The sequence below is a fragment of the Euprymna scolopes genome, chromosome 18, assembly GCF_053919585.1.
Source record: "Euprymna scolopes isolate OS-2025 chromosome 18, ASM5391958v1, whole genome shotgun sequence".
Classification (NCBI taxonomy): domain Eukaryota; kingdom Metazoa; phylum Mollusca; class Cephalopoda; order Sepiida; family Sepiolidae; genus Euprymna; species Euprymna scolopes.
The window spans coordinates 119,769,626-119,784,625 of record NC_136499.1 but is presented as its reverse complement, the minus strand read 5'-3'; positions in this window follow the sequence as shown (position 1 = coordinate 119,784,625).

Sequence of the window (15,000 nt, the reverse complement as noted above, 5' to 3'; positions counted from 1 at the left end):
TTTATCTCCTTTTATTGTTTGTCTACTTTTATCTATTGTTGTCTACTTTTAGATACTTTTAGATTTTTATCTAATTTTTTATTTTATCTACATTTTTCTACTTTTATCTATTTTTGTCTACTTTTATATATTTATTAATCTACTTATATCTATTTTTGTTTACGTTTATCTATTTGTTATCTACTTTTTTCTGTTTTTCTTTACTTTTATCTATTTGTCATCTACGTTTATCAATTTTTGTTTACTTTTATCTATTTTATCTACTGTTATCTATTGTTGTTTACTTTTATCTATTTTATCTACATTTATCTATTTTTATCTACTTTTTTATCTATTTTTGTCTACTTTTATCTGTTTATCTACTTTTATCTGTTTTTTTGTTTACTTTTATGTATTTTATCTTCTTTTATCTACTCTTATCTATTTTTATCAATTGTTGTCTATTTTTGTCTACTTTTATCTATTTTTATATATGATATCTCTTTTGTCAATTATTAATTTCTATCTACTTTTACCTACTTTTATCTATATAATCTAGTTTTATCTATTTTATCTACTTGTATCTTTTCTGTCTAATTGTTGATACTTCTAGATTTTTATCTACTTTTATCTATTTTTGTCTACTTTTATCTAGTTTTTTCAACTTTTATCAATATTATATCTACTTTTATCTGTTTTTGTCTACTTTCATTTATTTTGTATCTACTTTTATCTGTTTTATCTACTTTTATCTACTTTTAGATTTTTATCTACTGTTATCTATTTTGTCTACTTTTATCTATTTTTGTCTACTTTTAGATACTTTTAGAGTTTCATCTACTTTTATCTATTTTATCTACATTTATCTACGTTTATATTTTTTGTCTATTTCATGTATTTTTATCTATTTTTATCTGTTTTGTGTCTACTTTTATCTATTTTATCTGGTTTTATCTATTTTTGTCTACTTTTATCTATTATTTTCTAATTTTATCTATTTGTTATCAACTTTCATCTATTTTTATCTATTTTATCTATTTTATCTATATTTACTATCTATCTATCTATTTTTTATCTACTTTTATCTATTTTTGTTTACTTTACTCTTTTTGTTATCTACTTGTATCTATTATTGTTTACTTTTATCTATTTTATCTTCATTTATCTACTTTTATCTACTTTTATCTATTTTTGTCTACTTTATCTATTTTCGTCTACTTTTATCTGTCTTTTGTTTACTTTTATCTATTTTGTCTTCTTTTCTCAAATTGTGTCTATTTTACTATGTTTTATCAACTCTTATCTATTTTTATCTTCTTTTATCTATTTTTCTACTGTTTTCAGTTTCTGTCTACTTTTAGATACTTTTAGTTTTTATCTACTTTTATTTATTTTTTATCTACTTTTTTCTATTTTTTCTACTTTTATCTATTGTTTATCTACTTTTATTTATTTTTTCTACTTTTATTTATTTTTATCTACTATTTTTCTCTTTTCTACTTTTATCTATTGTTTATCTACTTTTATCTATTTTTGTCTACTTTTATTTATTTTTTATCTACTTTTATTTATTTTTTATCTACTTTTATCTATTTTTTGTCTACTTTTATATATTTGTATCTACTTTATCTATGCCTGAGGAGTTCTAGAGTTGATTAAACGCGGAATATTCAGTGTAGCTTAATCGCCATATATATTTTATAAATTAATATATATATATATATATATATATATATATATATATATATATATATATATATATATATATATATATATATATATAAACGTGTATGTCTAGCCGCACGGATAAGTTGTAATACAACGAAACAATACTCTATGTGGATGAAAAATAAAAAGTCCACATCTTTGCGTTGATCATTTTGTAAATATATTTTCCCCCGTCGCTTATTTAAACAATTAAGCGAAACCGACTATTCATTTGTTTGTAAACAAACTCATGGTTTGAGCACTGTAGTAGCCGAAGTAGCTTCAGTTCTCTCCAAACTCTACAACAAATGCCTTAAAAATCTTGCTTTCCCGGCTGTTAGAAAACTGCTCATGTGGTACCAGTATTCAAGAATTCTGGCGAAAGAACTGACCCATTAAATTATCGCCCTATTAGGCTCCTCTCACTTTTCGCCAAAATATTTGAGACCTTTATTAACCATGCTCTAGTCCAACACCTTACAGATGCTAAACTTCTGACCGACCAACAATATGGATTTAGACAAGCCCGTTCCACAGCAGAAATCCTCACTGTAATCTCTGAACGCATATACCATTCACTGGGCAAAGCGGGAGAGGGCAGAACGGTAGCACTAGATATATCGAAGGCTTTTGACAGGGTATGGCATGAGGGTATCCTCAGGAAGATTAGATAATACGGTATCACTGGTAGAATACTTGACATAATTAAATCCTTCTTAGATAAGAGAAAAATCAAGGTTGTCCTCGACGGTCGTACATCTAAACAATATGATATAAATGCGGGAGTGCCCCAGGGATCTATCCTTGGACCTCTACTGTTCCTTATATTCATAAATGACCTCCCCGACAAAATTGCCTCTGAGATGGGTATATATGCTGATGACACCACTCTCTATAGCAGGCACGACAGGAAAACAAATGAACATGTATCTAAAATAATGGCAGAAACACTAGAGAATGACCTCAATCAGTAGTGGAATGGGGACAAAAATGGATGGTCACGTTCAATCCCGCCAAGAGTAAACTGGTTTCATTCAATGATTACAAGAAACCTTCTCTACCATCTATAGCAATGGCCAACGACTCTTTATCTGAGAGTACGTCTTTCAAGTTCCTTGGTCTAATTTTCACAGGAAACATGAGCTGGAACAATTACATCGAGAGCATTGCCAGGGCCGCTGCAAGGAAGGTGGGCTCTCTCTACCGTGCTAGAAAACTACTAACACCCGAAAGTATCCTGTACCTCTATGAGGCAACCATTCGCTTAAGTATGGAGTATTGCTGTCATATTTGGGCTGGTGAATCGGCTACTAGTCTCTCGCTCTTTGACAGTGTTCAAAAGAGAGTCGCAAATCTGATAGGCATTAAACTGGCATCTAAGCTTCAGCCTCTGTCCCATCGACGAAACGTTGCATCCCTCTGCCTGTTCTACAAGTATTTTAATGGTGAATGCTCTGATGTACTGCAAGCACTTGTACCCCCACGACGTGAACACCCTCGACAGACCCGACAAAATCCCACCCCCACACTGTAGAGATCCCTAGATGTAAAAGATCTTTCTACTCCGGTAGTTTCTTCCCCAGAACCGCTAGACTTTGGAATTCTATTCCAGGTCACTGCTTCCCCAACTGTACTGACATGCAGAAGTTCAAGTGCAACGTTAACCAACATCTTGCTGCCCAAATCCCTACATAGTACCCCAGTAGTTGTTTCCCTGATAGTAGCCCCCTACACCAAAGTGGCAATGTGCCTTGTTTGGGGTGAAAATGTAATTTAAAAAAAAACTGTAAGCGACGGGCGAGTGTTAATTAAATTCACACTCGAGGAGAAATATTTACAGCACTGATTCCTGGTTAGAACAGCCGACTGTCAACTCGACGGTTGTAAGTTCGACCCACGGCAGTGGAAAGGTGTATGTCTAGCCCCACTTATGAGTTGTGATACAAGGAAACAGTACTGCATGTGGATGACAAGTAATATCGTAGTATATATACACATATATATATATACATATATATATATATATATATATATATATATATAGTAAGTTATATAATGTATATTGCGATTAAGCTACACTGAATATTCCGCGTTTCATCCGCTCTAGGACTCTTCAGGCTTATGTATATATATATATATATATATATATATATATATATATATATATATATATATGTATATATATATATATTTATATATATATATATATATATATATATATATATATATATATATATATCGAATGAAGGGCGAATGAAATGAAGATTAATGGTAATGGTTAGCTTTTGTCAGAGGAAAAAATAACAACTACACGCTTGCTCCGGCGTTCCGCTAGAGTAGGATCTTCTAAAATGATACGCACCAACAAAGCACCTTGTATACGCGCCCGCTGGCATTTACGCAGTGTCGAAGGACGATGACGCTTGATAACTTCGGCATTTGGAGAGATGCCATTCGTTACCGATCCAGATAGTAAGGCAAAGTGTATCCAATATTTCTACTGTGACACTAAAGTTTTCTCTTGAGAATTCACCGCTGCACAGAGCAGAATTCTATAAATATTTTTAAGTTCTTTAATGCTTGTTTGTATTGTCGCTTCATAATATGCTTTGCTTCAGCATTCTAGATTATTTTTTCTCCAGGTAATACGAGAACAAACCTTCTTATGAATATATATTAAAGATCTTATTAGTTGTGATTTGGGGTCACTTGATTCTATTTACGCAAGCGATACAGCTATTGATGACGACATATCACCTTAATCGTTCTCTTTTTTTCTGGTATAAAACACAATAGGGGTCAGGCGAAATTTTCCCAAATAAGACCTCCTCGTTCTTTTTTTGCCACGTGAATCATTCCTCCAGATTACAAATGGGTCGTATTTAAGGCTGCGACCCAAGCACCTATGGGGGTAGGATTTTACAGTACTAACGGTTAGAATAGAGCTGAGTTGAAGCTTATATTATTTGAACAATCCCTGGCAATTCTTGGTTACTCTGCTGCCTCCATTTGTCTGATTAATGACTATAAAAAAATTGCTTCAGCTGAGCGGATTCGAGATTGATAATAATATTTTGATACTAATATTTTTTGCTAAGAAAACCGTGTAATTCCAGAGAATGGCGGTGAGTATTCGTATTATTTGAATTCATCGGACTACTGTTCTCATCTGTAGTTGGATTTTCACAACGCTCCGGTCGATGTAACCTCCGACCTTCTTTAGGTGTATCTTGCTGAACTCGGGAACGTTTCTATGGAACTCGGGAATTTGGACGGAATTTCGAACGGAACACTTTATAATATACAGATCAGGATAGAAAAAGAACATAACAAATTATCGTTCCTAGATGTGCTGATAACCCGCACTGGTCAGGGGATTATATCATCTGTATACCGAAAGCCAACATTCACTGGACAGACTCTAAACTTCAACTCCCACCATCCGTATAATGTAAAGAAAAGTATCGCCCGTTGCCAACAGCAGGGAGCAATAGTAATATGTAGTAACAGCAGTGCATATGAAGAGGAAATGGACAGTTTAAGAGAAAGACTCTACCGAATTATCTATCCAGAGAGTATAACATCAGCTCCAAGAAATCTGAACCAGACACAAAAAGACACCACTCAGATGTTCACCACAGTTTGTATACCATATATGAAGGACTTGTCTGAAAAATTCAACGAATATGTAATCCAGTACAGTATTTAGGAGTGATTCATCTCTCTGGAAGCAGCGTCTCAGAGCCAAACCCCCGACGGAAAAAAATCAGTTTGTTCAGCGTGAGAAGCTTTCAATGAAAATTACTTAATTAATATGCACATGGGATTTTACCAAATTGACCAATCCGAGTGAATTCGATTCTGACAATGCAGTGAATGAATGGAACTTCAGTTTCGTTAGCCCTACCCCGCTTCCCGACTATAAGAAGTCAGGCACGAACTGATTTTGGTAAATTCTGAACTAGCTCCCAGCTGCGAATACCTCTTCCCCCACGCTGGCCGTTAATCCGCACTCTCCAGGTGACGGGGATATAAAAAAAAAAAAAACAAAGAGTTAAAAGAAAGAATCAAAACGTTCGTCGCACATAGATGTTTCCTTTTTTTTTAACTAACATTTCTGTAAATATTTGCCTTGTAGAATTTAATTTCAATCTATATTACCATGTACGTAGTTAAAGCTTTATTTAAAAATATAATTCTTGTAAAAACAAAAACTGACGACTGCAGTTTTTATTTATTGTCTCCGGGATTTATAGCTTAACAATCAAGCTGAACAATCCACGTGAGTTATTTTCCTTTAGGAGACAGCGAGCGAAAAATGTCTCTACCCTAGCGCTAGGAACACGTTGTGGTCCGTGGATCTAAAAGAAACACAGTGTGGGGTGCGGGACACACCTATTTCCCAGGAGATTGTGAATTATTTTCCTATGTTTTTTTTTTTTTTTTTTTTTTAATTTTTTTACTTGCGGACAACTTTTGAAAACGGAATAACCAGAATCGCGCATCAAACTCTTCCATCGTATAACTGATTAAGGCCAAGCTGATGAACCACCGAGATCTGTATTTACGTTCCGGTGAGCACTCCTTGGAGTTTTCGTCGGGTTACAAAGGGCAATATAAACAAATTCTTATTTACAATTATCTCCCCATTTGATAATGGTCCAGATTTTCATTCTATTTTCCCAAATGCCATCTTTTTATAATAATAGATTCCCCACTTACCAAGACCGGACGACCACTCAAGGATAAGTGTTAATGAGGACACAGTGGTCAGTAAGCAAAGGCTTAAAAATCATTCTTGGTGGGAATTGGGCTGATATTTACTATTTACAGGACGGGATTTCAAAACCTTCTTCACATTGGGCTTGAAAATGATTATGTTGTAGTCAGCTGGGAAGCAAGTCAGTAGAACAGATTTCTACAGAAAAGCGATCATGGGAGAGAATCTTTGTTCATTGAATTTGCGTTTATATTTAAGCATTGATAGAAGGTTGGAGAAATTGTTGATAATTGGTGTAGCTTGACAAATGCTTTTTAGGAAAATCTGACCAATAAGACCATTTAATGAAACTCACGAGAGCAAAATCTGTGAAACTAATGGTAGAGACGAAACATGCCCACACAATCTCTTCTGTGAGAAAGAAGTTGACGGGAGAAGAAAATGGGAATCGCCTAGTAGGTGTCAAAGTCTGTGTTGAATTCCGTAAGACGAGGCAACAGTACTCCATTTTAAGGCGTATTTGGCTTTTATAGAGCTACGGAATTGCGTCAGAATTTATATACTTTCTGGCGCAAAAGAATGACGCAAACATGTTAACCTTCTATTATCGGTCAGGGTGAAGGTCAGTGCTCGAAGCTTGTCGAAGTAAGGTAATATTTTGAGGCGAGAAGTTTTTCTTTTACCTATAAACTGTTTCATTTGAGCACCAACAATGCTATGCTATGCAATGCTATGCCATGCTAGGCTATGCTATTCCATGCTAGGTTATATATATATATATATATATATATATATATATATATATATATATATATATATATATATACTTCAGAAACAAATTATCTAACAATCAACTGGTATTGAAACCTGTGATTATTTATATATATATATATATATATATATATATATATATATATGTGTGTGTGTGTATGTGTGTGTGTGTGTTTGTGTGTGTGTGTGTGTGATTATGTATATATATATATATATATATATATATATATATATATATATATATATATATATATATATAGAAAGGGAGAGAGAGAAAATAAATTACAAAAAGTTATATTCCAAAATTCATTATTTTGACGATCTTATAATTTATTTCTATAATTCAGTTGACTAATAAAATTCTTGACAGCATCTGTCAAGAATTTTATTAGTCAACTGAATTTAAGGAATAAATAATAAGATTGTCAACAACATGAATTTTGGAATTTCATTTTTTGTCATTTATTCTCTATATTGCTCTGTAAGTACAGTGAGCTTCTTAAATAAAGATTGATATATATATAATAAGAAAATATATTTCTACAGAAATATTTATATATATAAATATATAGAATAAATGACAAAAACTTATATTCCAAAAGTCATGACGTTGACAATCTTATAATTTATTCCTTAAATTCAGTTGACTTTCAGTTGATAATTTTTGCGCTACGAAACATATACTGTCAAAAATTATATAAGTCAGCTGAATTTAAGAAATACATTATAAGATGGTCAATATCATGAACTTTAGGAAAATAGCGTTTTGTCATGTATTCTCTATATTGCTCTGTAATAACACTGAGCTTCTTAAATACGGATTGATATATATTATAAGAAAATATATTTCTACAGAAATATATATATATATATATATATATATATATATATATAAATGATAATAGACGAATAAAAGTTATATATAACTATTATATTATCAGAAAAATACGGAAATGTTGAGGGAAAAATAAAGAAAACTCACTTTAGTGTAAGGCATTTCGAAGCTTAATGATTCACATCAGAAGAGGAGAAAAACCACAATTATGGAAAATTTAAATAGAGAAAAATTGGTTTAATGACATTTAGTAAAACAATGAAAATGAGGAGACAAGATAATATATTAAAAAGTAATTAAAAGGGTGAATCGGAAGAGTAGTTGATATGTAGGTAATATTTAAAAACAATATAAGACACAATGAAATAATTGAGATCACAAAAGGATATTTAATAATAAAAAAGAAAGAAGGATAGAGATAGAAAAAAACAATAAAATGAAAATGAAAAAGAAATACAATTAATGTAAAAATGAAACAATCTGAAAGTGAAGGAAATCGAATAAGAAAAAATGTTCAAAGAAATGTGTTTAAAAAAGTTCAGAAATAAGATAAAATACAATAAAAAATAAAATAAAATGATAAAAGTTTCAAGGCGAAAAATATGGTTACTATTTACAAATCCATAGGTAAACAAATTATAGAGAAGAATGTCCAAGTACTATCATCGGAAACCACAAAAGAGTTGTACAATACAGTAAAATCCTTAGAATGTACTAGTAAAATCCTTAGAATGTACTAGTAAAATCCTTAGAATGTACTAGTAAAATCCTGTGAATTGGTATGAAAATAGAAACATCGTGTATGAATTTTCGAAAAATAAAAAAAAGAAACAAAAAGGCAGGCAAGTATTAGTGGAATTCCAAGAATTTCCGCCAATCTTATAATTTTGCTCTGTTACAGAATTACTTCTTGGTAAGAAAAAGTTATATATATATATATATATATATATATATATATATATATATATATATATATATATATATATATATATATATATAGAGAGAGAGAGAGAGAGAGAGAGATAGATAGATAGATAGATAGATAGATACAAGCAAAAGTACCCGTCGTTGACTGGGTTCAAAAACAGCCTACAAAAGATGGACTCTGATTTATGAAAGTATGATAGGTTATGAAACGGAAGGGTTGTAAAGAGATAGCTTCGAATTTGGGGGTATCAAAACCAAAGCAAAATATGATGAAAGTAAAAATAAAATAGATAAACCCCAGAATTTATTATACCATACCTGTTCACACTGAAACATTTATCACAATATTCTGTGGATCTATATTAAAAAACTAGGCACCGCCAAAACTGGGGGGGGGGGGCAGGTCAGTACTTTTTGACGGACCGTCTTTTTAAAAATCTACCAAAAATCAGATAATTATCCGATCAATACGAAATTTTCAGCGATTATTAGGAGAAGAATGAACTTTATAACAGTGTACTTATTTTTCATAAACGATATTTATATATATATATATATTTTTGCTTACAACCCCCCCCTTGTTTTGAAGTGGGAACAAATATGCTTAAAATAATCATCTGAAACTGAACAAAACATATTGTGTTGTTGTAAGGGACAGAATTATAGATTAAAAAAAAAAATTGTTTGCATACCTTATTTTGACGTCTGAATATCAGAATTTCGATTGTGTTTAATTATCCCGCTTTTGAGTTTTGAAGTGTGAAATTCGGTGAATATGTTAAGTAAAATAATTAATTTAAGTTAAGCAAAACAAAAAAAAAAATTTAATATTTATAAGAAAAAAGCCATTTTAAAATTTTTGATAAATAAATTAACAATTTTTTTTAGCGAGCCGAATAATGCATGACCATTATTAAACAGGGCATGCTTTGAATAATCGATACAAAAAAAAATCGATAAATATTGTGCCCTTTGTGTTAAAAATAGCATCATTTTTTTTTTATCTCGTTTGAAAACGTTTGCCGCCTTTCGACTACGGTGGACCAAACGCGCTGAAATTATTTGTTTTTATTCTGCTTTAAATTGCCCCCCCCCCATTTTGGGGAGCCTGGCCCCCACACACATACACATTAAAAACCAAACTCATACAAATGGTCACCCATCTGGTACTGGCCAGCCTCAGCTTAATAATACATTGAAATTTTCGTCACTGAAAAATAAGTTTTTTTGGCCTGCTTGGTCTTCAATAGTTTTCTTCTTATCAAAAGAAAACGTAAACAGAGTCGATCTGAACTCTACGTCGACGCGAAATATCTGGTTACCTATATGAATAAGTGGAATTATTTGAAATTCAGGTACTTATATTATAATATTTTTGCATATTCTCTTAGAAAATCATCGTAAATCTTAGTTAGACAGCGAATAAATAAATTAATTATTTCAAAAACCCTTTTTTTTTAATATTTAAGTACGTTTTTTGTGCAAGACAAAAAATGTCAATTGTTAACTTTTTGGGAAAATTTAACATTTAAAATTGAATTAAAAATAGTAGAAAAAGTTTTACATTATTCTGTTTTCTATATGATAAAATTCAGGGTTTTTATCTTTCTGGAAAAAAAAAGTTACTCAGAAATAATGGATTTTAATAAATGTAATTTAGTTTTAGAAAACAACAACGGCTTGATTTTGCGGCCATTTTTGTCGGTGCCTATAAAAAACCCTGTTAAACTTTGTGACATATTTCCATTCTATGGAGGTCAGGTGCGAACGAACACCTCATAATTTTATTATACCATATTTCTTCAAACTGAGACATAATTATCAAAGTATACTTACGCAGATAGATATGAAAAGTCTTTATTACAGTTTGTGGCTATTTCCATTCTATGGAAGCCAGGTGCGAACGCAGACCCCAAAATTTCATTATACCATCCCAATTTAAGTTTAAACATACTTATCAAAGTATTCTCATTTACATCTATATCAAAAACACTTGTAAACGTTTTTTTTTAATTTATAATTTTGTTATTTCCATACTTCGTGGACTAGGATCGAACGCAGACCCCCCCCCCACAAATTTTAATGAACCACCGTTCTGCCAGATCAAACATACCAATTCCTGTATCTCGATACATCTTCTATCATTATATGTAATCATTTTTTTTTTAAATAGTCAACCATATAGGAGCCTATTCGTGGCCACACACACACACACACACACACATACACACACAGCTTTATATTATATATATATATATATATATATATATATATATATATATATATATATATGTATATATACATATATATATATATATATATATAAATATATTTAAATAAGGGAGTAGTCACCAACAATGTGTATTTTTTAACATTATTTTATTATTCCGTGTCTTGGTTTTTCATTGAGAATTATGTTTTGATCATTGTAATAATGTTTTTAAGTCATTGAAATCGTTTACGTACGTTTCAGACGGTCTGATGCGTCCTCGTCAGAAATTATTTTCAAATGTGTAAAAATGGCGATTTTCGTTAGTTTGAAGTTTTTTTCCAAGGGGTGGAGGGTTGTAAGTGTTTATTATACATTGGTATGCTTCTTTTTTTTTTTGGTTTGTCCAGGGAGATTTTGACCTGGCTGTAGTCAGTCAGTCGCTATTTCTTTCTGCTAATGTGTTTTTTCTTTTCCTTTATGGTGGGGTAGTGTGTGTGTGTGTGTATGTGCGTGTTTATGTGTGTGTGTGCGCGTGTGTGTGTTTGCTTTTATTGGTTTGGGAATGTGTATATTTTGGGGTTATTTGCTTCCTTAGGAAGGCGGCTGTGGTCCGAGCTCGTTACTAATGTGTATGTGTAGGGAGGGGGGACTGGTTCTTCTGAAGTAAAGGTAGGGGTGCTTTCATTCTATTTTGATATTTATTTTTTGGATTCTTGGATTTTAATATTGTGATTTTTTTCGTTTTAGTCTTATATTATGTTTGTTTAGAAAGAGGGGTGTATTTAAAATAGGGGATTTTTTAATGTTTCTATTTATTTGTCTCCCCATGTGGGTATGGCTAGACCCAGGATCGGTTCCTGGTGTAGGAAAGATTTTGTTCCCCAGAGGGGGGGCATTGGGGGGTATAGGTATGGGAGGGGGATGATAGAAGGGAAGATAGCTGTTTCAGTCATGAGGGGGTTCTCCTCCCCTGACTGAGGAGGGAGAGATGTGTTGGAACAGATATTATACTACGGTTCTAGGTGTCTCCTAGTGTTGTTGGTTTCGAGGTTAAGTAGGGTTGGTATTGTTCAGTGTGTTGTATTAAAGATAGGGGTGGTATGTCTGTTTGTGGTTGTATGCGCGCACGTTTGTGTGTCTTAATGTGTCGGTTCTGATTTAAGTGTGGGTGTGTGTATGTGTATGTGTATGGGTGTGCATGCGAGTGTATCTTGCATTTCATGTTTTTGTGTGATGGTATTAGGTTCTGTTCAGTTCAGGAGTGAATTTGGTGTTGAAGTTTTTTTCCTGTGTAAGTAAATAAAAATAATTGTCTGTTTGGAAGATTGGCATTATTTTGAAGCTGTTTCCACTGCATGTGTGTACGTGTTTTGAAACATAGAGGTGTTTGTTATCTGCAATTTTGATGTTGCTCTTATGTAAGGCCACTCTATTGCTGAAATTTTTGGTGGCGCCTATGTAGGATTTGTTGCATGTTGTGCATCTTAGTGCATATACTACATTTCTGGGGGTGCAATTTAGATCCTTTTTTATTTTGAATGTTTGTGCTTGGTTTTTGAATGTGTATGTGTTACCTTCTATTATTATGTCACATACTCCACATCGCAGTTTGTTGCATTTTGTAACTCCTTTTGTAGTATGTGGGACGAGTGTTGAGGAAGTTAGGATGTGTTTTAAGTTTTTGGGTTGTCGTTTGCTTTTTATTATTTTTGTTGTTTTAAGTATGTTGTTTAGTTTGTCGTTCTGATTGAGGAGGATAAGGTTTTTTTGTTATCTGTGTGAATAGTTCTGGGTTGTTTTTGTTGTGTGTAGAGACGTATGCTAGAATTTGTTCTTTGTTGTGTTCTTTTGGGGTTCTTAGTTGGTCTATTGGAATTTTTTCAGCCAATTCAATACCTTTCTGTATTAGTGGTAGTGGGTATCCTCTTTTCCGCAGTGTTATTTGTAGTTCGTTCAGTCTAGTTGAACGGAGGTGTCTGTCTGTTACTATGGTGCAGACTCTACCTGCTAGGGAGTAAGGTATTGATTTTAGACAGTTTTTTAGGATGGTGGCTTTTGAAGTGGAGGTATTGCTGAGTGTCTGTGGGTTTGTGGTAGATGTATGTGATTATGTTGTTGTTTTTTATTGTTACTAGGATGTCTAGGAAAGGAAGTTCTGTGGGGCTTTGTTCTACTGTGAAGTTTATTTTTGGGTGTAGATTTTGTAGTAAAGTGTGGAGTTCTTTAATATCCCCCATGAGGTTCTCCAAAGGATAAAGCAGTCGTCTAGGTATCTTTTCCAAGATTTTATGAAGAGTGTTTTTATATTGTGCCCGTACTTTTGCTCTATCCTTTCATAAAGAGTCTCTTCTAGGAAAGCGAGTGTAAGGGTGGCATATGTCGGTGCCATTTTGGTACCCATCGCTGTGCCTAGTATTTGGATGTAGTTGTCTTTATTGAATTGGAAGGAGTTGTTATTGAGGATTATGTCGATGCTATCAATCACGAATTGTTTATTGAATCTGGGGTGTAAAGTCTGTGTATGTTTGTCAATCCAATATGCGATAGCTTCTTTTCCTAGATTGTGTGGGATATTGCTATATAGGCTGCTAACGTCGAATGTGGCTAGTATAGTCCCATCCTCTACTGTTTGTGGTAGGGAGCTAAGGAAGTGTGTGTTATCTTTTACAAAACTTCTGACTAGATTGGTGAAGGGTTGTAATAGTATATCTATTAGGTTGCTAAGTCTGCTTGTTGGGCATGATGGTCCTGCTACTATGGGTCTGAATGTGATGTCGTTGGGGTTTGGGGTGCTTATGTATTCTGACTTTTGTATGTTGATGGCATGTCTTACTTGGTTAGATTTGTGTATTTTGGGTAGCCCATAGAAGATGTTTGTTTTTGTTGTGAAGTTTGTAAGGAAGTCTTTTTCTTTTTTAGTTAATGTACTATTGTATGTTGTGCAGAGTTTTGTTATTTTAGATATGGTTGTGTCGTCTATGTTGGAGCTAATTGGTTTGTAATAATTTTCATTCCCTAGTGATTCTGAAATGTTATTTTTATAGAAGTTCTTATTCATTATAACTACTGGACTACCTTTGTCTGCTCCCTTTATAACTAAGTTGTTATTGTGTTGGATTTTTTTTAAGTGCTTGATTTTGTTTTCGTGTTAGATTACTGGTGGGGTTTTCTTTTTGTTGGGGTTGAGGCTCCAGAGTGTTTCATAGAAGGTATTTAGTTCTTTTGTGTTGTCATGTTTGTTGGGGAAGTATGTTGATTTTTTCTTCACTAGAGAGTCGTCTGTTGTGTTATCACTGTCGTTAAGTATATCTATGAGTCTAAATTTGCGTTCAAATTCTTTGAGGTCTTTCTTTAACTCTGCTATGTTACTTCTGGGAGTTGGGCAGAATTTGAGGCCTAGTTTTAGTACTTCAATTTCGTCCTTTGTAAGCGTCTCTGTAGATAGGTTGATGACTTTGGGTTTTTTGTTGTCTACTCTGGTGTTGTCATTTTGTGAGGAATTCCTAAAAAATGATTGTGAGGGTCGTTAGTTTCGTTGATTCGGTTGGGAGGTTGGTTGTGTAGTTTTGTGGGGGTGTATGGGTTATGATGGTACCTGGGGTATTCGGATTGGTTGTGTTTGTGTGGGGGGTATTTTTGGGGTCGGTTTTGTACTGTGGGGTATTGGGGATGGGTGTTGTAAAGATTGTTTTGTATTGGGTGGTATCTATAGGGATGGTTTAGTTCCATTGGGTTGTTACGGTGGGGGTTGATAAGTAGGGTTTTTTTGGTGGTTTGTGTGGGTGGGGTGGGGTAAGAGATAGTGGGTTCTTGGCTGAGTTGGGTGACGTGGTTGGTAGTAACTATTTT